Source organism: Aedes albopictus, chromosome 3 (assembly GCF_035046485.1).
Source record: "Aedes albopictus strain Foshan chromosome 3, AalbF5, whole genome shotgun sequence".
Lineage (NCBI taxonomy): Eukaryota > Metazoa > Arthropoda > Insecta > Diptera > Culicidae > Aedes > Aedes albopictus.
Genome location: NC_085138.1, coordinates 246,731,611 through 246,757,661, shown reverse-complemented (window position 1 = coordinate 246,757,661; position 26,051 = coordinate 246,731,611). Strand labels below are relative to the sequence as shown.

The following is a 26,051-nucleotide window of genomic DNA, read 5'->3' as shown; positions in this document are numbered from 1 at the left end:
TACAAAAGGTATACACTCAGAAAATAATCTAAACTATTTAGTATAAATCCCACGCTAAATCCATTTTGCCTGGTTGACCCCAGAGTCCGTTTATATGCTGGGTATACTGGCTAAGTATAACTTGAATATACACGTATTCTAGTATAACCACGGTATATCGGGGCTAGTTTAACCGTAATTTAGTTACAAATGATTGGGATTTGTTTTGTTTTTTTACATTGAAAATAATTTCGACAAAATGAAACGAGCAGTTAAGTTTTATTCAGTAAAATCTGGAGTAAAACACATCAAATTAATTAGGACCTCTCCGCTTCCTGGCGAGCATCATTTCTGACTGAATCTGTTCCCGGCGATGGCGGCATTCGGTAACTTGGGCTCTTTCAAGTGGGTGGCGTTGTCCTATCACACAGTGCCCGCGGTAGTACCTATAAAAAAACCTTCATTTCTTAGCAAACGGGCACCGGCCGATAATATTTAAAACAGGAACTCACATTTTTATGGACATCCAACCTCGCATCCAGCACAGTAAACCTTTGCACCACACGGCTAACTCCTTAGGTTCTTCTTGTTTCAGCACATCGAAGGTCACACCTGCAACATAAATTCTTTTTGATTACTCAAATTGCTTTTGAAGCAAATCGCGATCAACACATACCACTTCTTGAAAATTCGCTTTCAAAGCTAGCCAAAACCCGGCCAAAAAGGTATTCAGCATGCTGTCGGGAAATCGCTGCAGATAATTAATATTTTCAGCTTTTTGCTAGTGGAAATAACTGGTTTTGGCTCGTAACAAAAACAAACATGTTTCTTTTGGCGTGATTAAATACACTGGATTGAATAATCTCGCATTATTTTGACACAGTATAACTTTTTAGGCGAATTAAGTATACTTATTAAACTACGTAAAGTGTAAATTGCCAGAAAACAAAAAAGGTGTCGATTTAAATCGATCAAAGTTTTCTTCCATTTCTGAGTGTACACACAAAAATCAATAGGCTCCTAAAGGCCTATCTCAACTTCTGCATAATTCGATCAAGCATTGATTAAAACGACATGTTTACTTATTTTTCAAGTATTCCTATTAGGTAAAGCCCATAATATATATTTTCAAAAATTTTTAGAATTTTTGCAACACTCCTTGTTTAGCACTCAATTTTGGGTAAATTTTGTTTAACGTGTATGTCAAACAGGAACATTAGTTGTCAAAAGTGAGCCAATGTGATGTCTTTTGCAACCCGCCGTTTCACTTTCGTTACGTCAAGGTTGACCTCGAATGTCAAACAAGACCTGCTCACCATAATTTTATTTTCGAGTTTATTAACTATTATGTCACTGTTTAAGTTCGGGAAAAATACCATTGAGATCAGAAAAGCATGCTTCTTTGTGTTATGTAGCAAAACCGGGAAAATATTTTTCATTTTAGGACCCTATTGAGGGTTTCAACAAAATGTTGCTGAACTGAAATTCAGCAAAATTTTGCTGTTTTGTTCAGTAAACTCTCCTAATCACCAGGAGCGTTTTGCTGAAATTCAGCTAATTTTGCATAAAGTTTAGCAAAAAAAATCTAGATTGAGTTTAAATAAGGGCGAAAGTAACATGAGCGAGTTCTCGTCATCGACTCTCTCTTCTGCAAATTAAAGCGACAAAATGCAAATTTTCATAGGAGAACTGCCAAAGACCCCCAAAATCAGCTGATTTTTACCGTCTTCTGATTAGGCTTATGGCTAGTTTCCACCTGGTAAGTACTGTGTAAAAAGATAGGACAAGTAATGGTCACGCAAAACTTTTGCAATCAAAATAACTTTAGCGTTCGCAGTTGATAAGTAATTTGCAGCCAGAAAGATTTGCCAACAGATGGCACTGTCATGCGATGCTGTCAGTCATGTTGTTAATTTTCCGTACGGAATAATATGTCGATGTATTATTCCGTGAGTTAAAGTGGCATTTCTCTTTCGTTTTTGTTTCTTCTTTCGCACCAAAGACATCAGGGTGCATTAAGCTGTTAGTACACAGGGGCCTTAGGCATGTAGTACACAGCGTCAAATATTTTATTTATTTATTTGATTGCGGAATACGCAATGGGTTCGGCAATGAAATGCGGAAGCACTGCGGTACGTACTAAAAAAATCTGCAAGTATGCCGCTGCGGCATAGGCGCCAACTTGTGACGTAGTTGGTGGGGTCGAAGCTCTCCAAAATTGGACAAAATTCAACTTTTTTCAGTCCAATGCACTAGTTTTCACGTGGATATGCCTGAATAAGATGAATTGCATCGATATTTTCCGCATTCGATTGGTTTTGAAAGGCCTTGTCCCCCAACTACGTCACAAGTTGGCTCGTATGCGCAGAAAAACACAATGAGCACGGATATCCTGCAGTTAATTTCAGAACAACTCCAGCTCGGTGAATATGTTTGTTTCCTGGAAGAAAGGAATTATGTGAGAATCTGCAGCATTGCTCTTGTTCTGTTTTGCTGTATCAAAAGAAATCTGAGGTTTTCTAGTTCACGAAAATTCCTAAAAGAGTTCTCCCAGGAGTTTCCCCATAGTTCCTCTAGAATGTCCCCCAGGAGTTCACGGGAATTCATCTAGAAATTCTCCTCCAGTTCTTCCTCCAGGAGATTATCAGGAATTCTTCCAGATTTTCCCGGATATTTTCATTGGAGTTCCCCGGAAATTCCTCCAGGAGTTCCCCGGGAATTCCTCAAGGAGTGTTCCGGAAATTCCTCCAGGGATTCCCCCGGGAAATCATCCAGAAATTATCAGGTTCCACTTCCAGGAAACCGCCAATAAAACTCCCGGGAGTTCCCCGGGAATGCCTCCAGAAGTTCCCCGTTAATTCCTTCAGGTGTTTGCCGGGAATATATCCAGGAGTTCCCCGTGAATTCTTGTAGGAGTTCTCCGGGATATCCTGCAGAAATCCCCTTGAAATTCCCCAAAGAGTTTCCAAGAAATTGCTCCAGGAGTTTCCCACGAACTCATCTAAAATTACCTCGAAAATTCCACCAGAAGTTCACCAATAATTCCACCAGGAATTTTTCGGGAGTTCCTCTGAAATTCCCGTGCAATTCTTCCAGAATTCCTACAGGACTTTCTGGGAGGGATTCCTGGAGGAATTTCCCGGAGGAATCCCCGAAGGAATTTATGGAGCAATCATCAGAGCATCTTCTGGAGCAAACCTCCAGAAATTCCTTCTGAGATTTCTCCAATAATTCCTTCGGAGATTCTTCCAAAAAATCCTCCGGAGATTCCTTCGGAAATTCTTTCCGAGATTCCTCCGGAAATTCTTCCAGACATTTCTCCGGGAATTCCTCCAGAGATTTCTCCGGAAATTCCTCTGGAGATTCCTTCGGGAATTCTTCCGGAGATTCCTCCGGAAATTTCTCCGGAGATTCCTCCAGAAATTATTCCTGGGATTCTTCCTGGAATTACTCCGGAGATTCCTCCCGGAATTCCAATTCTGGAGGATCCTCCAGGAATTACTTCGGAGATTCCTTCAGGAATTCCTCTCAGAGATTCTTCCGAGGAATCCTCGGAGGAATTCCTGGACTTTTATATCCTTCAAAAGAAGAATATTAATGATGTTGACAAGTCCAACGCTTGTGCAGTCTCTGCTCTGTGGTCCAATGACCACCCGTATTTATACTCCCTTAGGTAGACATAATGAATCATACCTGATATTTAGGTACTGCAATGAATGTAGGTAGATATCCTATGAGGACAACCATTAGGTAGACACTACAGTCCTTTCCCCTTTAGAAAACTTCAAAAAATAACATGCATCACCAGAATAATGATAGCACAAATAAACTGACAAGTCTGTCACTTTCAAAGAACATACATGTTCGCTAACAAAACTACAAAAATAAAAAGACGATTTTGCTATCCCAACATCGGTAACTTTACCAAAAAAAGTTACAAATAACACAAATCCATTCACCAAAACATAACATATGACAACTCCGCCACAAAAGAACAATTTCGTTCACCACAAAAAATAAAATTTCGTTATTACCAAAACAAAAAGACAATTTCGTCAATGCAACATCCGGCAAAAATAACATTCTGTTCACAACATAATGGCAATTCTACCATAAAAGAACAATTCCGTTCTCCACAAAAATAACAATTTGTTATTGCAACAACCTGAAAACTAAAAGGAAATAATTTCGGAATAACTCAAAAGAAATTACACGTTCCTTGATCCTCGTCGCCACTTTTATATCCTTCAAAAGAAGAATATTAATGATGTTGACAAGTCCAACGCTTGTGCAGTCTCTGCTCTGTGGTCCAATGACCACCCGTATTTATACTCCCTTAGGTAGACATAATGAATCATACCTGATATTTAGGTACTGCAATGAATGTAGGTAGATATCCTATGAGGACAACCATTAGGTAGACACTACACTGGACCTCCGGAGGAATTCCGGAAGAATCTCCGGAGGAATTTTTGGAGCAATTTCTGGAGGAATCTCCGGAGGAATCCCTGAATGGATATCTGGAGGAATCTTCGGAGGAATTTTTGGAGGAATCTTTAGAGGAACTATTGGAGAAATCTCACTGATGCCACTCCTGGTGTAATCTTTAAAGAAAATCCTGGAGTAATACCAGAAGAAACTATTGGAGGAACCCAGAAATTTACTCCTATAGGAGATCTAGGAGGTTCTGGAGGAATCTCGGAAGAAGTTGCTGAAGGAAGGATTTTCTCTGCGAAATCCCAGAGAAAAACCTTCGTACGGAATGCCAGAAGATTCATCACAAAGAATCCTTCGTGAATCTTCATAAAATTTCCCGTGAAGCTTTGTCCCAGTATTTCTTCAACAATTCCATAAAGTAACCGCCAGAGTCCCAGCAGAATTCCTTCCATCGTAGTCCGAACGCCTAAATCACAGAATTTTCAATGAGTATCTAACCTTAGTTCTCTCTGTAATACCATTAAAAGTTCCCCCAGAATTCCAGCGCAATGTCTCCTATCAGTATTTTCCCTGGAAAGCTTCACAACTCCGTTGGAATCTCACTATCTGGATTTTCCCCAGAAGCCCACTCAAAAGTTTTATTGAATCATTTTCCCTACACGCGCGCGAAATAGTACATTTAAATTTCAATAACATTTCCTGAGGAAAAGAACGAAATTTCTCTAAGTCCAAACAACCTGATGCCCTTTTCTTCACATCCTTCTTACAGCATTGTTTCGTTAAAATGCTGTCAGTGAAACAAATGTCAAAATTACTTACGGAAAAAGGTGAAATTTTACTTGAGTGCTCTACTTGGCAACAGGAAACTTAGCTTAAAGCCATTTTACGAAGTGACAGCAATGTTGATGATGATATTACGTGATTAGTGAAGACGTTACTAATTGAGTTGCATAAGATCAGCGGTAGAACAAAAGAGACAACTAGTGATTCGCAATGTTTATCTGCGCCACCTGTATTTATCTATATGTTGGTGTTTTCGGAGATCTTATGTAGCAACTCGTCTTGGTTCCCGATCGAGATTAGCTCAAAGCTATAAATTTAATTAAGGTTAGCAATCAAGTAACAAATTCAATATATCAGCTTACATTTATTCTCCTCTTAGTTTGCCAACACTTCTTCCTAGCGACCAACAATCACCTTTATTTAATCTGCAAATCTAAATAGTTCTCGTTATTTTAATAAATTTACAAATTATTTATTCTTACTTTATAAACAGTAGTTCAACCAATTTTAGCTCAATTCACTTTGCCAATGACTTCGCAATTTCATGAAAGTAGGTTTGACATATGCTTGACAGTTCATATGACAGTTCGTTTGACATTTATGATTCCCACACACACTACTCAAGGGGGTCTTCAGCGACATGGTTGCCAGCAACATCCTCCCCCCCGTGGCGCCTAAGGTTCTCTTCGGCGTCACCATCTTGGGCTACATCAAGAACTGCTAGCTTGTGAACCGATCTACTTAATACTCCGCTGGGTGTCTCCACATCTGCCTTACGAACCACGCCGTCTCTCCCGGGATATGTACGGACCACTCTACCCCGCATCCATTCATTACGATTCCCTTCGTCTGCTATGATCACTAACATTCCTTGCTTTATTGATGGTACATCTTGAAACCATTTGCCCCGCCTTGCAATAACAGGAAGGTATTCGGCAATCCATCGCCGCCAAAATATATCCAGCATGTGCTGAACCAAATTCCATCCGGTTTTCAAAGCATTCTTCGCATCTGTAGGAGCCTTGACCGCTTGACGTATTCCACTAGAGTTCAGCATGAGAAAATGGTTCGGTGTTAGGGACTCTTGTTGTTCGTCGTCCAGTGGTACAAACGTTAGTGGTCGTGAGTTGATCATGTGTTCAACTTCAGCTAGAAGGGTCAGGTATTCTTCGTCGTCTAGTTTCCGAATCGTAGGTAACGATCCCATGGCAGCTTTTACGGAACGCACCATACGTTCCCAACAGCCTCCCATGTGGGGTGCCGCTGGAGGATTGAACCGCCACTTAGTATTCGCATCCGTAAATGCACTGCTCATCATAGTGTTGATCACTCGCAACTCATTTTGGAGCTCCCTACTTGCACCGACAAAATTCGTACCGTTGTCCGTGTATATTTCCTGTGGTGCTCCTCTTCGCGCAATGAATCGTCGAATAGCTTTCTTACACGAATCTGTTGTCAACCCGTAGACTAACTCCATATGAATTGCCCGAACAGTCAGACATGTAAAAAGGGCAACCCAGCGCTTAACTGAACTGCGACCGACTTTTACGAAATATGGTCCGAAGTAATCGATACCTACGAATGTGAAAGGACGTAGGAACGGCGTGATGCGGATCCTTGGAAGTTGCGCCATTTTTGGTGCCAGAGGCTTGACCTTATAGACACGGCACCATTGACAGCGTCGAGTTGCGGAACGAACTTCCACCCGAAGCTTCGGAATATAAAATCGTTGCCGAACTTCATTTACGATAGTTTCGTTATTCGCGTGCCGATACTTGCGATGGTACCAATCCAAAAGAAGTTTAGTAATCGGATGTTGTCTCGGCATAATAATCGGATATTTGGTATCATAGCTGACGTAATCAGCCGCTGCGATACGGCTATCGAAACGTATTACTCCATGTTCATCCAACTGTGGAGGTAGTTTCGCAATCGCACTACTTGTTCCCAGCGCCTTTCGCTGTTCTGGTTCCGCATCCACGTTCCGCTTTAGTATTGCCAATTCATCTGGATAGTGCTCTGCTTGCGCCATACGCCACAAAGTTCGCTCGGCTTTCTGTAAATCATCACTGGTCAGGTCTCCGGATCCCTTTGTAGCTCGTTGTTTGACGATATCCCCGAAACGGTGTATGTATGCGGTAGTCCGCAACAAGCGTTCGAATTTTGAGAAACGATTCACGTCAATTACAGGAACCTTCACAGAATGACTGCCCACGAATGCTGGGCGTAACTCCTCTATTGATTCATCTGGAATTTCCAGATTGTGTTTTGGCCAATGGCTCTCCTCTTCATACAGAAATTTTGGTCCACGCATCCACCTACTGTCGGGTTCGCAGTTTGGTCCGTTTCCCCATTTCGTCGCCTCGCCTGCTACATTTGCCTTCGTATCCAGCCATCGCCACTCCTCGACTCTCGATAGACTCAAAATTTCGTTAACCCGGAAGGCCACGTATTGTCGGTAACGTCGTGTGTCTGATCTTATCCAGGAGATAACCGTACTTGAATCGCTCCAAAAGCAAGTTCGCATGATTTGAACTGAGTGCCCTTCTTCTATAGTTTTACGTAACCGTGCGCCAATGACCGCCGCTTGTAGTTCAATACGAGGAATTGACAAAAGCTGTAGAGGGGCAACCTTTGTTTTGGACGCTACTAATGAGCATCGTATCGAACCTCTATCCACGATTCGGAAATAGGCAACGGCGGAATACGCTTGTGCACTTCCATCCACGAAAACATGGAGCTCCAACGATTTGTAGCAAATGGGATCGTAGCCTGGGAAGTAGCACCGCTGAATTTTCACGTTATCCAAATCCCTCAGCACTTGTAGCCATGACTTCCAGCGACCGAACATATCTTCGGGGATCTGTTGATCCCATTCCACGCGTGCTCGCCACACGTCCTGGATTAGAATTTTTCCTTGAATGATCAGTGAGCCCACTAATCCTAAGGGATCATAGATTCTCATCAAGAAACTGAGCATCAACCGTTTGGTGGGGATTTTTTCTCCTTTTGCCAGTTCTTGAAGATCTCCTTGAAAGCCAAGTCTAAAACAAAAGACATCTTCCTCGGGTAGCCACACTATTCCTAAGAGTCGCTCGAAACCGGTTTGGTTATTCATCGTCAGGTTCTTCACTGTAGCTGGGTTAACCTCTCCAATTGCTTCCAAAACCTTGGGCCTATTTGATACCCAATTCCGAATATGGAATCCTGCATATTGATGAACCTTTGCCACTTCTAATGCCAACTTGATTGCTTCTTCCTCAGTATCAACACTGTCCAAATAGTCGTCGACGTAATGTTTGTTCGTAATTGCTGCAGCTGCTTGTGGAAATTCCTACTCGTGTTGCGCCGCATTAAGGTTCTTGACAAATTGCGACTGCGCCGGAGAGCAAGTTGCGCCGAAAATAGCCACATCAGATGCCATCGTGACTATAGGTTGTGAAGCAGAGTTTCGAAACACGAAAAGTAGTGCGCTTCGATCTTGCTTTCTAATTCCAACCTGTAGAAACATCTCCTGGATATCTCCAGAAAACGCAACTTCTTTTTCCCGAAATTTGAAAATTACTGTCAATTGAGGGGTCAACAGATCTGGCCCTTTGAGTAGCATCGTGTTCAACGACACTCCATTCACTTTGGCTGCCGCATCCCATATTACGCGTACTTTGCCCGGTTTGTTTGGGTTCAAAACAACACCAAGGGGCAAATACCATGTTCGGCGAGGATCGAATTTGGCCTTTTCATCTTCAGTCACCACATGGATGTAACCTTTAGATGTATAATCAGCTATCTGTTGTCGTACACTGTCGTACAGCTGTGGATTCTTAGACAAGCGATGCTCAAGACATTTCAGGCGGCGCTCTGCCATCGGTCGACTATCAGGAAACACGAAGTCGTCTTGTTTCCACAGCAAACCAGTCTCGAATTTACCATTTGTCTTCCGTATAGTAGTCTCCTGGAGGATTCGCCTTGAACGTTGATCTTCAGTTCCTTCCAGATAAGGTGCAACAGCAACGCCTGTGCTTTCCACCGAGAAAAACTCTTGAACGTAGTTGTGAAGGTCGAGATCGGTTACTTCCGCACAAATGTGCATTTGACGATGTTGAAGTTGCTTCTCTTCTCCACGCAGTCGACCGCAAATTACCCATCCGATACGAGTCTTCGCTGCAATAGGCTCATGTTCCTTTCCTTCCCGCACTTTCGATGTGGTCAAAAGGTGAATGTTGTTGACTCCGATCAGCAATCCAGGATTTGCATTCTGAAAACTCTTCACAGGTAGATTTCGAAGGTGCTGATACTCGTTTGCTAGTGCATCATAATCGATTGACTGCTCCGGAAGCCCGAGATTCTCTACGGTGTAGATTTCTGACAGCTGCAACGTCAGTTTGCTTCCAGGTTCAGAAATGCCTAGCTTTGCGATTTGAGTAGTGGAAACTTTCTTGTCGATTCCGCTAGTCCATTGCATACACAGTGAAAGCGACTTGCCACTTACTCCCAGTTCGTCAGCGATAGCTTTATCCAGGAGAGTTGTAGATGAACCATCGTCAAGAAACGCAAAAGTGTTAACGATGCCTGACTTTCCATGCAACGTTACTGGTAGTACTTTGAACAAAGTCGAAGTAACGGCTTGTCGATGGATGGTGACAGTAGCGTTGGTAGTAGCCAGGGGTTGCTCCGGTTCTGCATCGTAATGAAGCAGTCGATGATGACGTTTCTGGCATCCGTTGACTCCGCAGATTTCTCCTTCACAAGGCCAACGAGTGTGTGCGACGAGACATCTCCGACATAGTTTTTGCTCCTTCACGAATCTCCAACGCTCATTCACTGATAGCTTTTTGAATTCGGTGCACTTTTCGGCGATATGCTCATGGGATTTGCACATCGGACAATCCTTATTTTCTTCCCTGCGCTTCGTGTTCATTGGCTGTTCTTCCCGATGCTCACTGTTGTATGATTCAGACTTCTTCTTTTCGTATGCGGCATGCGTGTTCACAAATGCTTTTTCCTTCGTCCTTTGCCTATCGTCCTTCAGATGTTTTGTCATCAGACTCACATTGGTTATCCCACTGGTGGCAGCTGTTACTCTCCCCATATAGTCGCCAAACGTGCTTAAGTCGACGACTGGTTGTTGCTCCTGATACAGTGCCCAACTAAATTTGACATTTGGAGGCAGTTTATCGACGAGCTCCTGTAGCAGAATGGGATTGCACAGATGGTTATCCATCCCAATCGCTTTTAAGTGTCCGCATAGGTTTTGTACTACAAGGCCAAACTGCACTAATGTTTCCAGTTTATCCGCTCTCGGAGCAGGTGTCGCACGAACTTTGGCAACCAGATGATGCACGATTTGTTCTGGTCTTCCATACAAAGTTTGAAGTGTCGACATAATTTGCGGTACCGTCGACGGATGAAGCAAGAAACTGCTCACGGACTCCTTTGCGGAGTCTTTTAGTGCACGTTGAAGACGCAAGAGATTTTCCGAATCAGAATAGCCACAAGAGAGAGTTGAGTGCTTATAACTACTAATGAAGAGTGGCCATTCAGTGGGATCCCCGGAAAATGTGGGGAGTTCTTTTGGGATCACTTGCCTAGCTGCTAACTGCTGTCGAGTAGGTTCAAACTGAGTTTGCAAGTAATTATTGCTACCAAATCTGTTAAGCTCTGGAGGATGATAGGGATTATACGGTAGTTGTCCCTGCAAACCTAAACTTGTCGGCCCTAGCTGTTGATTTATTCCAAACGTACGATGTGTCCCTGCTCTACCTAGCGAACTAGAACAAGGTGTATCTCGTCCGGAGAAAACGACTGAAGTAGTATCTTCCTCCTGACTACATAGTGGATCACTTACCAACGGCTTCCGCGTGTCTCTCACAAAAATACCTTGTCCATCCGGTACTGGTGCTATCATACTTTGTTGTTGAAACAGTGTGGGATCGTACTGAAACGTTGCGGCGTGTTGTGGCTGAACGACAGTTGGATGTCCACATTGATCTTGAAGACGAATCGAATCCAATTGCATAGTAAGCTGCTGTTCCCGCTCTCGAAACTGGCGTAGTTGCTCTTCTTGCTCTGCTCGCTGACGTTGCCTATCTGCTTCCAGGGTCTGGTACCGTAGATGACTTTCCTCCAGTTGCCTTCTCAACGCACACTCTGCTTCCTTCAGTTGCTTCTTCTCTTCCGCATGCTGATCTTCTAGACGATTCAGGCGATTTACCAGTTCAACCTCTCGGCGTCGCCTCAGCTCGTTTTCTTGCTGGTGCTCTAACTCCATATCTCGTTGCCGTTGCAAAGTAGACTCAATTTCATGCAGACGGCTTTCGTATCGCTTCCTTTCGTCATCGTCTTGTTTTGCCATCTCTTGATCACGCTGCCTTCGAAGCTGGCATGTTTCACGATGCCACATTTCAAATGGAGTGGGATTCGTCAACTTCGCTACGATCTTCGGTTTGGCCCCCGTTGTTGAATGCTTAGATATTGGTCCTGGATTCGCAAGGATCGATTCAGATTCGTCTAAGAGGCGCGCATACTTTTGAACGTCCACCAATTCCAGCTTTGGGTATTCTATCTCCGGGCTATCTCCAATCGTGACACTGCCAATCGTACGAGGTAATGATGCTAGTTTTCTTCCGCTTGGTCTGCCGACTGCTGACTCTTGCTGAAACTTGATAGTGCCTGTGTCGATGCTTCCTAACGGGGTGGATGATGTAACCGGTTCCTGCTTCCCAGTCTGCTTCTGGACGTTATCCTTCTCGACGTCACCGGTGGGAGTGAACTGCTTCTGTACCCAATCCTCTACTTTCCGAATACTGCTTCTGCTACTGTGACGGCTTGTGACACTCACGCTTTCGTCATCTTTTTGTCGGAGCAATTCGTGCTTTCTAGCAATAAACTGTTTTTCGCGCTCCAATTTCTCCTTGGCGGCTTTCTCGATAAGCAATTTTTCCTGTCGTAAACGCTCACTTTCTACCTCTTCCTCAGCGCGCCTTTCATCCTCCAATCGTTGTATTTCACGGTCGATTTGCGAACTACGACCGCTTACAGCACTCGATCGGCCAGAAACAGAGCGATATGACCGTTCGGGACCCTGCTTCGATAAACATTCCGTACAACGAAACTCCGTGGATTTGACGGTATGGGTGTCCACTCCCGCACAAGAGAAATGATGCCAACGCTTACATCTACCGCATTGGACCATATAGAGCTCAGTGTTGTTGGGACGGTCACATATCGCACAATCGTGGTCCTGTCCGTGCTCGAGATCCATAATCGATGGCATAAATTCATCACCTGTATGATCCTGTACGTCACCCGCAGCATCTGGCGGTGCTCCAGCGGACTTCTTGATAACCTGCGTCTTGGAACGGGTTTGACGAACGAATGATTTCTCCATCCTTCGGTCGTCTCCAAATAAATCTTTGAGATTTTGTTGGTGTTTTCGGAGATCTTATGTAGCAACTCGTCTTGGTTCCCGATCGAGATTAGCTCAAAGCTATAAATTTAATTAAGGTTAGCAATCAAGTAACAAATTCAATATATCAGCTTACATTTATTCTCCTCTTAGTTTGCCAACACTTCTTCCTAGCGACCAACAATCACCTTTATTTAATCTGCAAATCTAAATAGTTCTCGTTATTTTAATAAATTTACAAATTATTTATTCTTACTTTATAAACAGTAGTTCAACCAATTTTAGCTCAATTCACTTTGCCAATGACTTCGCAATTTCATGAAAGTAGGTTTGACATATGCTTGACAGTTCATATGACAGTTCGTTTGACATTTATGATTCCCACACACACTACTCAAGGGGGTCTTCAGCGACATGGTTGCCAGCAACACTATACCTCATTAGGTTTCACCCGTGACGGATTCAAATCGTCGCGTTCGATAAGGGGGAAAATCGACAATATTATTTTATTTTGAACACATATTGTTCGTGCAGTTGAAATCGGAATTTTTGACACGCGAAAATCGAGTTTTCTCCTAAACCGTGTGTCGGACATACGTCGGGCACAGTGCGCTGGATGGAGGGCCAGGTCCGCTATCCAGCGTACTACGTCCGACGTTAGGTTTCACGTATGGATTTTGAGAAAATTCGATTGTCGGGTGTGGGGAAACTTCGGGTTTCAACCGCGACGACAATAAGGCATTTTATGAGACGTTTCAAATCAGCTGTTTTTTGAATGTTTACCAGTTTTGAAGTCCAACCGGTGGGCCCATTTATTTACATTTTCACTAGCATAACATTTGATACAGGCCCATCCAATAAACGAGGTTCATTTATCTGCAAAAATGCGTCAATCCGCCAACTATAATTAATATCCGTAGACCGTGGCGATGTTTTTTTCATCTGCTAGTGACATCATGCGCCCGGGGGATGGATACATGCCACATTAGAAACCGAAACATCTCTGCCAGCAAAAATATGATTGGCGCTCACCACATGTTATGCTAGTTTTCGCGAAAACGATAACATCAAATGTAAACAATAACAATGAGCGGCCCACCGGTAGAGCGTCTCGTAAAATAGCTTATATGTACACAGCAAAAAAGGTTGTTGAATATTACATCGAAATCGCTGCAACCAGGTCGTTACATCGATTGATTAATATTACACAGCCCGATGTACTCGACGGCTGTTGATGTAATAAACAGATCCGATGTAATTCTTGCGATGTAATTCGTTCGACGTACATTTAAACGATGTGAATGAAGCGATGTAAAATGGAAACGATTTCTAACGCCCTTCTATGGCCGATTAAATTGCATTTTTATCTCTTTTCGCTCAGAATGTTGTATAGTTTAAGTGAACACACTAGATCTATACTAAATTCAAATCGAAAAAGAATAAAAATATAATTTAATCAGCCATAGAAGAGAAAATAATAATTATTGAATAAATATAAATATTATTTTATTGAATAATTATTGAATAAATAATCTTTCAACTGAAGTTTATTGCTATTTATTTTATTGTTTATGTTCCAACATTAAAAAATATAAAAAAAAATGTTAATAAAATTTGTACAATTTATTGCTTTTAAATACGATGTTGACTATTTTCATTGTTCTCAATTTTTCTATCTTCTCCTACCTCAACTTTCCTTTACCTTTATAAATCCCTATATCGATGCGTTCTCGACCATTTTTGCTGAATTTTTGGTTCGATATCGAGATATGGGTGGTCAAACTGTTCATAATTTATCGTACTCATGGGTCATGTTTAAATTACGTAAATTGCTAATTTTGTAACACCACAAACTGCCACGAATGGCCCGTCATGAGCGCGCATTCTAGTAAATCGGCATTCTGGTTGGAAGCAGCTGGCACCGTCAAGTTGCTTTAACGTTTAACTACAAACAAGCTAAGCGCCCTTGGAACATTTGTCACTTCAGCTCACTTCGATGGATTCTGATTTGTGAACAAGATCTGCAACTCTTCCTCAACCCATGCTATTCGTTGGCCGCAAAGGTATACCGAATCGTCAAGGTTATCGTGCTTTCGCTTGTAGAATGCATGTGCTAATGATGCTTGAAGTGATGTTGAGGCCTCTTCGAGAAAAATAGTCGTACGTAGCATCCTTGCTTTTGCCTTGTTGTACTAGTTGCCGTTCCCTTCCTTGACGTTGAATGATCCTAAAAATATATAAATATTGTAGTTATATCTTATCTTTATATTCAGTTATATGTTGAGGAAACTTTATTCGTGGTCCAATTTTTGGGACTCTCTAGGAGTTCCATGAGGAGTTCCTTTCGAAAACTCCTTCGTAGTTTCCCGGAGTTCCGTCGGAATTCTCCTGAGTTCCTTCGCGACTATCCCTAGGATTCCCAAAGCAGGATTCCTTTGGAAATCCTGCACTGCCGTGAATCGAATATCTGTCCCATTTGCATTGGAAATCCAACAAAGATGGGACTGATATGCGATTCACGGCAGTGCAGTAGTTCCAACAAAAATTGCTCCAGGAGGTAGCACGGGAATTCCTCCACGGCTTCTTACTGAAGTGCCTTCAGGACTTCCTCCATCTATTCATACAGAAATTTCTTCAGGACTTCCACGAGTAGTTCTCTTGGAAATTCCTCCAAGAGTTCCTTTGGGAATTCTTCCAGAAGTTGGAAATTCATCTAGGAGTTCCTTTCAAAAATTCCTCCAAAAGTACCTACGGCAGTTCCTCCAGGAGTACCTTCGGGACTTTCCCTAGCAGTATTTTTTTCGAAAATGCCTCCAAGAGTTTCTTCGGGAATTCCTCCGGGTGTTCTTTTTGTAATTCCTCCAAGGACATGCTTTGAGAGTTACTCAAGGAGCTCCTTCTGGAATTTATCTAGGAGTTCCTTCGGGAATTCCACCAGGAGTTCCTTCGGAAACCTCCAGGTGTCCCACTAGAATTCCTACAGGAGGTTGCTCGGGAATTCCTTTGGAAATTCATCCAAGAGTTAATCTAGGAATTCCTCCTCCAGGCGTTCCTCCGGATATTTCCACCGAGAGTTTCTCCAGAAGTTTTCCAGAATTTTTCCAAAAATTCCTCCACTAGTTCCTTCGGGAATTCCTCCAGAAGTTGCTTCGGAAATTGCATCAGAACTCCTCCAAAAAATCCTCCAGGATTTCCTTCGGAAATTCCTCCAAGAGTTCCACCAGAAGTTACTTTGGAAATTACTCCAGAATTCCTCCGAAAATTCCTCACCAGTTCCTTCGGAAAGTACTTCAAGAGTTCTTTCGGGAACTCCTCTCGGGAGTTCCTTCGAGAATTCCTCCAGGAGTTCTTATGGAATTCCTTCAAGAGTTCCTTTTGTAAATCTTCCAGGAGTTTCATCGGGAATTCTTCCGAGAGTTAATCAAGGAATTACTCCAGAAGTTTCTACGGTAATTCCTCCGAGAGTTCCTTCAGAAATTCCTCAACGAATTCCTCCAAAAGTTGCTTCGAAATTGTCCCAGAATTCCTCCGAAAATTCCTCCACCAGTTCCTTCGGGAATTCCTCCAGAAGTTCTTTTGGGAATTCCTCCAAGAGTTCGTTTTGTAAATCCTACAGGAGTTCCTTCGGAAATTCCTCCAAGAGTTTCTCCAGGAATTCCTTCAGAAATTGCTTCGGAAATTCCTCCAGGAAATCCTTCGGGAGTTCCTCCAAGAGCTCCTTTGTGAATTCCTCCAAGAGTTCCTTTTGTAAATCCTCCAGGAGTTCCAAGAGACACTCAAGAAAATCCTCCAGGAGTTTCTTCGGAAATTCCTTCAAGAATTCTTCAAGAATTTGCTTCGGCAATTGCTCCAGAATTCCTCCACCAGTTCCATCGAGAATTCCTCCAGGAAATTCTATGTGAATTACTCTAGAAAATCCTTGGAAAGTCCCTCCAAAAGTTCCTTCGGGAATTTCTCAAGGATCTTCTTCGGTAATTCATCTACGAGTTCCTTCGGGAATTCCACCAGGAGTTCCTTCGGAAATCCTCCAGGTGTTCCCACTAGAATTCCTGCAGGAGGTTGCTCGGGAATTCTTTTGGAAATTCATCCAAGGGTTAATCTAAGAATTCCTCCAGAAGTTCCTATGGTAATTCCTCCAGGCGTTCCTCCGGAAATTCAACCGAGAGTTCCTCCAGAAGTTTTCCAGAATTTTTCCAAAAAATCCTCCACTAGTTCCTTCGGGAATTCCTCCAGAAAAGGCTTCGGCAATTGCACCAGAATTCCTCCAAAAAATCCTCCACCAGTTCCTTCAGGAATTCCTCCAGGAAATCCTTAGGAATTTCCTCCAAGATTTCCTTCGGGAATTCCTCCAGGATTTCCTTCGGAAATTCCTCCAAGAGTTCCTCCAGAAGTTACTTTGGAAATTACTCCAGAATTCCTCCGAAAATTCCTCACCAGTTCCTTCGGGAATTCCTTCAAGAGTTCTTTCGGTAACTCCTCCAAGAGTTCCTTTTGTAAATCCTCCAGGAGATCCTTCCAGGATCCAGGATCCAGGAGGAAAAAATCCTCCACTAGTTCCTTCGGGAATTCCTCCAGAAAAGGCTTCGGAAATTGCACCAGAATTCCTCCAAAAAATCCTCCACCAGTTCCTTCAGGAATTCCTCCAGGAAATCCTTAGGAATTTCCTCCAAGATTTCCTTCGGGAATTCCTCCAGGATTTCCTTCGGAGATTCCTCCAAGAGTTCCTCCAGAAGTTACTTTGGAAATTACTCCAGAATTCCTCCGAAAATTCCTCACCAGTTCCTTCGGGAATTCCTTCAAGAGTTCTTTCGGTAACTCCTCCAAGAGTTCCTTTTGTAAATCCTCCAAGAGATCCTTCCAGGATTACTTCAGAAGTTTCTACGGTAATTCCTCCGAGAGTTCCTTCAGAAATTCCTCAACGAGTTCCTCCAGAAGTTGCTTCGGAAATTGTCCCAGAATTCCTCCGAAAATTCCACCAGTTCCTTCGATAATTCCTCCAAAAGTTCTTTTGGGAATTCCTCCAAGAGTTCCTTTTGTAAATCCTGCAGTAGTTCCTTCGGAAACTCCTCCAAGAGTTCCTCCAGGAATTCCTTCAGAAATAGCTTCGGAAATTCCTCCAGGAAATCCCTCGGGAGTTCCTCCAAGAGCTCCTTTGGGAATTCTTCCAGGAGTTTTTTCGGGAATTCCTCCAAGAGTTCCTTTTGTAAATCCTCCAGGAGTTCCAAGAGACACTGATTGATCGATTTATCTTTATTATAGAGACTTTCAGCCCTTGGCTGGTTCGTCTCTTTGTTCCAAGAGACACTCAAGAAAATCATCCAGGAGTTTCTTCGGAAATTCCTTCAAGAATTCTTAAAAAAGTTACTTCGGAAATTGCTCCTGAATTCCTCCACCAGTTCCTTTGAGAATTCCTCCAGGAAACTCTATGTGAATTTCTCCAGGAAATATTTCGAGTCCCTCCAAAAGTTCCTTCGCGAATTTCTCAAGGATCTTCTTCGGTATTCATCTAGGAGTTCCTTCGGGAATTCTCAAGGTGTTCCCACTCAAATTCTTTCAGGAGGTTGTTCGGAAATTCCTCCAGGGCTTCTTACTGAAGTTCCTTCAGGACTTCCTCCATCTTTGCATGTAGAAATTCCTTCAAGACTTCCTCGAGTAGTTCCTTCTGAAATTCCCCCAAAAGTTCCTTTGGAAATTCTTCCAGAAGTTGGAAATTCATCTAGGAGTTCCTTTCGATTTTTTTTTTCAAAAGTACCTTCGGCAGTTCCTCCAGGAGTACCTTCGGAACTTTCCCTAGGATTCCCAAAGCAGGATTTCTTCGACAATGCCTCCAGGAGTTTCTTCGGGAATTCCTCCAGATGTTCCTTTTGTAATTCCTCCAAGAGTTCCTTCGTGAATTTCTCAAGGAGCTTCGTCGGGAATTCATCTAGGAGTTCCTTCGGGAATTCCACCTGGAGTTCCTTCGGAAATCCTCCAGGTGTTCCCACTAGAATTCCTACAGGTGGTTGCTCGGGAGCTCCGTTGGAAATTCATCCAAGAGTTACTCAAGGAATTCCTCCAGGAGTTCACATGGTAATTCCTCCAGGAGTTCCTATGAAAATTCCTCCGAGAGTTCCGCCAGAATTTTTCCAAAAATTCCTCCACAAGTTCCTTTTGGGAATTCCTCCAAGAGCTCTTTTGGAAATTCCTCCAGGAATTCCTCCAGAATATGCTTCGGAAATTACTCCAGAATGCCTCCATAAAATCCTCCACCAGCTCATTCGGGAATTTCTCGATGAGATTCTATGTGAAGTCCTCCAAGAGTTCCTTCGGAAATTTCTCAAGGAGCTCTGTCGGGAATTTATCTAGAAGTTCCTTCGGAAATTTCTTCAAAAGCTCCTCCAAAAGATACTTCGGAAAATGCTCCAGCATTCCTCCGAAAATTCCTCCACCTGTTCTTTCGGGAATCCCTCCAAGAGTTTTTTTTTGTAAATCCTCCAGGAGTTTCTTCGAAAATTCTACCAAGAATTCATCCAGGAATTCCTCCAGAAGTTGCTTCGAAATTTCCTTCAGGAAATCCTTCGCAAGTTCCTCCAAGAGTTCCTTCGGGAATTCCTCCAGAAGTTCTTCACAGAATTTCTTCAAGAGTTCCTTTTGTAAATCTTCCAGGAGTTCCTTTGGGAATTCTTTCGAGAGTTAATCAAGGAATTACCCCAGGAGTTTTTACGGTAACTCCTCCAGAAGTTCCTTCAGAAATTCCTCCAAGAGTTCCTTCAGAAATTGCTTTGGAAATTGCCCCAGAATTCCTCCGAAAATTCCTCCAGGAGTTCTTTCGAGATTTCCTCCAGGAGATTCTATGTAAATTCCTCTAGGAAATCCTTCAAGAGTTCCTCAAAAAGTTTCTTCGGGAAATTCTCAAGGAGCTTCTTCGGGAATTCATCTAGGAGTTCCTCTGGAAATCCTCCAGGTGATCCCACTAAAATTCCTCCAGGAGGTTGCTCGGGAATTCCTCCAGGGCTTCTTACTGAAGTTCCTTCAGGACTTCCTCCATCTATTCATACAGAAATTTCTTCAGGACTTCCTCGAGTAGTTCCTCCAGAACTATCTTCGGAAATTCCTCCAAAAGTTCCTTTGGGAATTCTTCCAGAAGTTGGAAATTCATCTAGGAGTTCCTTTCGAAAATTCCTCCAAATGTACCTTTGGCAGTTCCTCCAGGAGTACCTTCGAGACTTTCCCTAGGATTGCCAAAGTAGGATTTCTTAGAATATGCCTCCAGGAGTTTCTTCGGCAATTCCTCCGGGCGTTACTTCGGGAATTCCTCCAGGTGTTCCTTTTGTGATTCCTCCAAGAGTTCCTTCGAGGATTTCTCAAGGAGCTCCGTCAGGAATTTATCTAGGAGTTCCTTCGGGAATTCCACCTGGAGTTCCTTTGGAAATCCTCCACTGCCCCTCTTGTCATGTCAGTCCCATGCCGTTACTAATGCGAATCATATTTTTGTCTCTCACGAGCTCATTTAAAATAAATTTGATATTTTTCTTGCCTCATTTCACAGCCCAATGTTCCACGAAAAGTTTATGCAAGAATTGAATACATTTTTTCGAAAACAATTGGAGTTATAGTGCAAAACGTAGGTACTTTGAAAAACAACATGGGACTGACATGCGAAGCACACTTAAATTAAATCGCCGACCTCAGCAAACGGATTGCCGAGAATCCAACAGCCGAGAATCCGGTAATAATTTTTACTGAATCTCGGAAAAAGTTTTACCGAGATGTCGTCAAAACTTTGCCGAGATCTCGGTAATCCAACTTTTTACCGAGATCTCGGCAAAGTTCACCGAGACTCGGTAATGGTTTGCCGAAATCTCGGTAAAATTTTTACCGAGAATCAGTAAATATTTTACCGAGATATCAGCTGTTGGATTCTCGGTAAACCGTTTACCGAGATCAATTTCTGAATTTAAGTGTGAGAGGGGCAGTCCAGGTGTTCCCACTAGAGTTCTTACAGCAGGTTGCTCGGGAGTTCCTTTGGAAATTCATCCAAGAGTTACTCAAGGAATTCCTCCAGGAGTTCCTATAGTAATTCCTCCAGGAGTTCCTTTGGAAATTCCTCCGAGAGTTCCTCCAGAAGTTTTCCAAAAAATATTCCACCAGTTCCTTCGGGAATTCCTTCAGGAGCTCTTTCGGAAATTCCCCCAGAAGTTGCTTCTGAAATATCTCCAGAATTCCTCCATCAGTTCCTTGGAGAATTCCTCCATGAGATTCTATGTGAAGTCCTCCAGGAAATCCTTCGGGAGTTCCTCCAAGAGTTCCTTCGGGAATTTCTCAAGGAGCTCCGTCAGGAATTTAGCTAGGAGTTCCTTCGGGAATTTCTCATGGAGTTCCTTCGGAAACTCCTCCAGGAATTTCTTCAGAAATTGCTTCGCAAATTCCTCCAGGAAATCCTTCGGGATATCCTCCAAGAGCTCCTTTGGGAATTCCTCCAGGAGTTCTTTCGGGAATTCCTCCAGCAGTTCCTTCGGAAATTTCTCCAAGAGTTCCTTTGGGGTTTCTTCCAGAAGTTGAAAATTCATCTAGTAGTTCCTTTCGAAAATTACCCTCGGGACTTTCCCTTCCAATTTCGGGGATCTCCAATACTCCCCCCTCCCTCCAACTACGTCACAAGTTGGGGCTTATGCCTGGGGGAATTTCCGAAATCATTCTCGGTGAAATTTCTTAATGAATTTCAAGATCAATTCCCGATGGAACTTCTTGAGTTAACATCAAGGTGTTCCTAGAAGAATTCCCGAAAGAACTCCTGGATGAATTTTCGAAGGAGTTCCTCAAGGAATTTACAAAGGATCTGCGGAGGAATTTTCGAAGAAAGAATTCTCAGAGGAATTCTCGAAAGAAATTCTGAAAGAACTTTTTAAGGAATTCCGGAAGAAATTCCTTAAGCAATTTCCGAAGGAACTTTTGAATGATATCCTTTAATTTTCTCAAAGGGTATCCTGAACAAAGTTTAAAAGAGAATCCTGGATTAAGCCAGAAGAAACTCCTGGAGGAATTCACGAAGGATCCAGGAGTATTCCCAAATGAACTCTTGGAGGTGTTTTCAAAGGAACTCCTGTAAGAATTCTTGTCGAAATTCCTAACGGAACTCCTAGATGAACTCCTGAATGAATCCCTTGAACAATTCTCAAAGCACCTTCTAAAGAAATTTCCGAAGGATCTCCTTTAGAAATTATCAATGGAGCTCTTGGAAAAACTCTTGAAATACCAGTTGTTCATCCAGGAAGAATTCCCGGATGAACAACTGAAAAAATATCAAAAGGAAATCCCGAAAGAACTTATCCAGGAATTCCGGCAAGATCAATTTTAGAAATCCTCGAAAGAACTTCAAAAGAAATTCCCAAAGAAACTCCTAGAGGAATTCATGAAGGAACTCCTGGAGGGATTTCGAGAATTTCCCCAGCAGTTTTTTCGGGAATTTCAGAAGTATCTTCGAAAATCCCTCCAAAAGATCCTTCAGGAGGTTCCTTCGGGAATTTCTCCAAACATATCTTCGCAAATTGTTCCAAGAGTTTATTTGGGAATTCCTCAAGGAGTTCCTTCGAGAATTGCTCCAGGAGTTCCTTCGGAAATATCTCCAAACGTACAAACTTAGAAAAAATCACCGACTTCGGTAATATTTTACCGAAATCTCAACCGTTAAGTTTTTTACCGGAAAAATTCGGTGACGTTTACCGAACTTCTCTAAAATTTGACAGATAAACGATAACGTTTTACCGATATTTGGTAATTTTTGTATAATTTCCGTAAACAACCATTACCGAATGCTCAGCAGTTGAGATTTCGGTAAAAATTACCGAACGCGACTAGCTGTGATTTTCGCAAATTTTTTCATAAGGTCCTTCGGGAATTCCTCCAAGAGTTCCTTGGGGAATTTTTCGAGGAGTTCCTTCGGGAATTCCTCCAGGAGTTCCTTTAGAGATTCCTCCAGGAATTTCCTAATGAATTTCATGATCAATTTCCAAACGAGCTTCTCGAGCAAATATCAAGGTATTCCTAGAAAAATTCCCAGAAGAATTCCTGGATGAATTTTCGAAGGAGTGCCTTAAGGAATTCTCGAAGAATCTTCTGGAGGAATTCATTTTTCGAAAGAATCCTCAGAGGAATTTCTTGAAAGAAATTCTGAGAGCCTTTCCAGGATTTCTCGAAGAAATACCTTCATTGTCATTTTCTATAGCCTAATGGAAAGAGCTCATTTTTCTGAGTATGACGGGATTTTATTGCGCTCAAATTCCTTTGTTTTGATAGTTAAATAAACAAAACTATCAAAACTATTTTAATTTCCGTGGATAGAATGACAGTTCAATCGATAAAATGACAGTTCGCCCTGAATCAAACATTTTCTCCATACAAACTACATTTAAGTGCATTTTAAAAATAGTTCTCGGTCACCAATAATAATGAAACTTTGGATTTCGACTAATTTTTGGACGGAGATTTCGATTATGAAATAATCTGGATACCCCTAAAAACCGAATTCCCGAAGGAACTCCTGCAGGAATTTCGGTAAGATCTACTTTAGTAATCCTCGAAGGAACTCTAGGAGAAATTCCCGAATGAACTCCTGGAGGAATACGCGAAGGAACTCTTAGAATGATTTCCGAAAGAACTACTGTAGGAATTGCTGTAGAAATTTCTAACGAAACTTTCATAGTGCTCGTTTTATTATTTATAATACAGAGAAAATTAGATGTAATGTGGATGGCCCATATGATGCGCATAGGAAAACAGCCAAAGATTCAATTCATTGACAAAAAGCTTTGGGTGTCTCGGTTAACACAAGTAGAAGTGCTCATAGAAAGAACACCACTACAATTAAATCAAAATTTATAAATGGTAAAAAATAACTTTTGAATGCAAATACCGTGCGAGCATCATATTATAGACAGCTCCATATTCTGAACAGTCGGTCAATCCGAAAAAGATTTTTCTCTTATGAAGCAATATATTGATTCAAGAGTCTACTATCTACGTTCATTTTATTGAGCCCCTCTATAATCCAATCGTTACAAAGCGTATTATTTTTGACTCAACTGTGAACGTAGTGAATGTGTTTGTACATAGTAAGTAACACGCTAAGGTCAGTTTACCTATTTTTCTAAAATATGGGTAAATTTTACTCAAATTTGCGTAAACTTTACGCAAATATGGGTATATAAAACTCATATTTTGCAAAAGTGCACATTCGCATTTATGGGTAATATTTACCCATATTTGGGTTACAATTAAGTACACATTACCCATATTTGAGTCTTTTTTACCTATATTTGAGTATCATTTACGCATATTTGCGATTGTGCACTTTTTGGAAAAAAGGTAAACTGACCTTAGCGAACACTGTGTGTCCCGAGGTGTGTCCACAATTAGGAACACGTCCTCCACTAACGAAAATATGTCTACATAGATCATGGACTGCAAGCTATTATGAGATTTAATTTATTTTATTCAATTAACTAGACAACAAACCAACTTGATGGTATTGGGGAGAAGTTTCCCTTGAAACAAGAACTTTCATTTATTTGAACCTCTATTGTGAGATTCGCTTAACCGTTCAGAATATGGGTACCGCACGGTACCCAAGAATTTTCTATGTAGACAAACCAGCTGAAAATCTTCCTAATAAAAGGAAAAAACCACGCTGGGAAGCCCACTTTGCTCAGTTGGGGCGTCGCGCCAAGAAAAAATATTTATTGTGTAACTCATCGTGCTTCCCGGTGCGGTGGTGGAATAGGAACGTGTCCTATAACCTAAACACGAAATTTGGGTCAAGCAAGCAGTACTACAACCGAGGCTACAACCTTCACAATATTCCAAGCTTTTACCATGAAAACTCTGGTTATAGATCAAATAATTGCATTATAATTCTCAATGTAAACAAAATGAATTGCATTATGAAAACATAAAGTAATGCCGGACTACGACCGAATGTAGAAAAGTAGCTCGTTATGATACTGAAATATCAAACATAACACAAGGGGGACTCACTTAACAGATGAAATTGCTGCGGAAGCCATAATATTTTGCTTATTTGAAATGTTTCATGATTTTGCGAATGAAATAATCAAATATTGCCTTGATGATCGCGATGTTTAATCAGAATAAACCTCAATAAATAGATTACGCTGTCAAGTGCATCCCCCTATAGATTTGATAGTGCGGAGCTATAGAAAATTACGCTCTAGAATATGGATTTGGTCCATTGCAATATAAAAATATTAAATTACCTCACAATTTACTGCCAACAGCAATCACCATTTACACAACTTTGCCACCAAGTAGATATATATTCCCGTTGCACTATTCGATGAATATCGTTCCACAGGATCCCACGCAGATTGCGGTCAACGTGCTGTAACGTGAAATCTTCACAACGAAGGAAATTTACTGTCGCAAATGTGAGATTCCTTACGGCACCGTGGCTTTGATCTGGTCATTGCACCTCGTATCTTTTTCATAGGGCATATTGCTCCATTATCAATCCGCCCGAACTTTCCGCCGGATGGAAACATTGCATGGGCCACCACAATTCCTGTCTTGTCACATTTTACTGCTCCGTTGACGGTAACGGTTGCGGGGGAACAGGATGATGCAAAAGCGGAATGCCAGTTTGGTCCGGCTCCGACGCCCGAAGGTGTATAATTAGCATTTCTTCAGAGGGAGGTCGATCTGAAAGATTAACGTGCATGAGAAGCTGTATTAAAGGGGCATCGAAGTAATTTTGATTTCTTACCTGTTGAAGCTGATGGTATCGGCAAGCACTGTTCCTCATCAATCTCCAGGTACTTCCAGCTGCGCATGAAAAGAATCTAGTGGACAATGCATGTGGATGCTTCAGGCTGAAAATAAAAACACAGATCATTAATTACAGAAGTGATTGAGCCGTCACGAATCCTGACTTCCATCAATATCGAAAGAATGCTTCCCTGCTTCTACTTTGGTTGTAGAAGACGATACCTAACCCCCATACTTCCAGAACTTCCCTGTTCAGATGTCGTATGAGCAGATTATCCCTACGAAATCAACCGAAACTTACCTGATATATTTTGGTCCGGTGTCGGTGTTGGCACGGAATATGCGGGTCCGCAGATCTGAGGCAAATCACGCAGGATTATGCAGAAATGAATTGCCGCTTGCTTGTAAATTGCGCCCCAGCCAAGTCCATTTCCATCTTACTTGGACGGCCACCCCGATGTCTTCCGCTTACTAAATGCTGAAAATATACGAAATATATAGTGAACTTATTATTTATTACAAAACACTAATAATTATAGCTTACCGAAACCCGAAACTGTTGAAAAATCCCGGAAAACTTGCAACTGAAGACTGCATCAGCAAAAATCAAACATGGCCGGTTGCTTGATCGACCACAACAAAGTCGGCGGGGTGGTGCAGTGCTGCAAGATGTATTATTAAACGTGAG

At 42.1% G+C, this 26,051-nt stretch overlaps 1 protein-coding gene and 1 long non-coding RNA gene across 2 annotated transcripts in view; both read right to left on the bottom strand.

Annotated features, from left to right (window-relative positions):
• Positions 1–26,051, bottom strand: part of LOC134291769 (uncharacterized) — a 582,206-nt gene that overhangs the window by 163,161 nt on the left and 392,994 nt on the right. The gene's annotated exons all lie outside the window — the stretch shown is intronic.
• On the bottom strand, positions 14,146–26,013 carry LOC109398666 (uncharacterized). The gene is made up of 5 exons (XR_002127389.3): positions 25,908–26,013; positions 25,665–25,841; positions 25,362–25,467; positions 24,856–25,297; positions 14,146–14,831 (listed from the first exon to the last, which is right to left on the bottom strand). It is a non-coding gene; the product is annotated as an uncharacterized LOC109398666 (long non-coding RNA).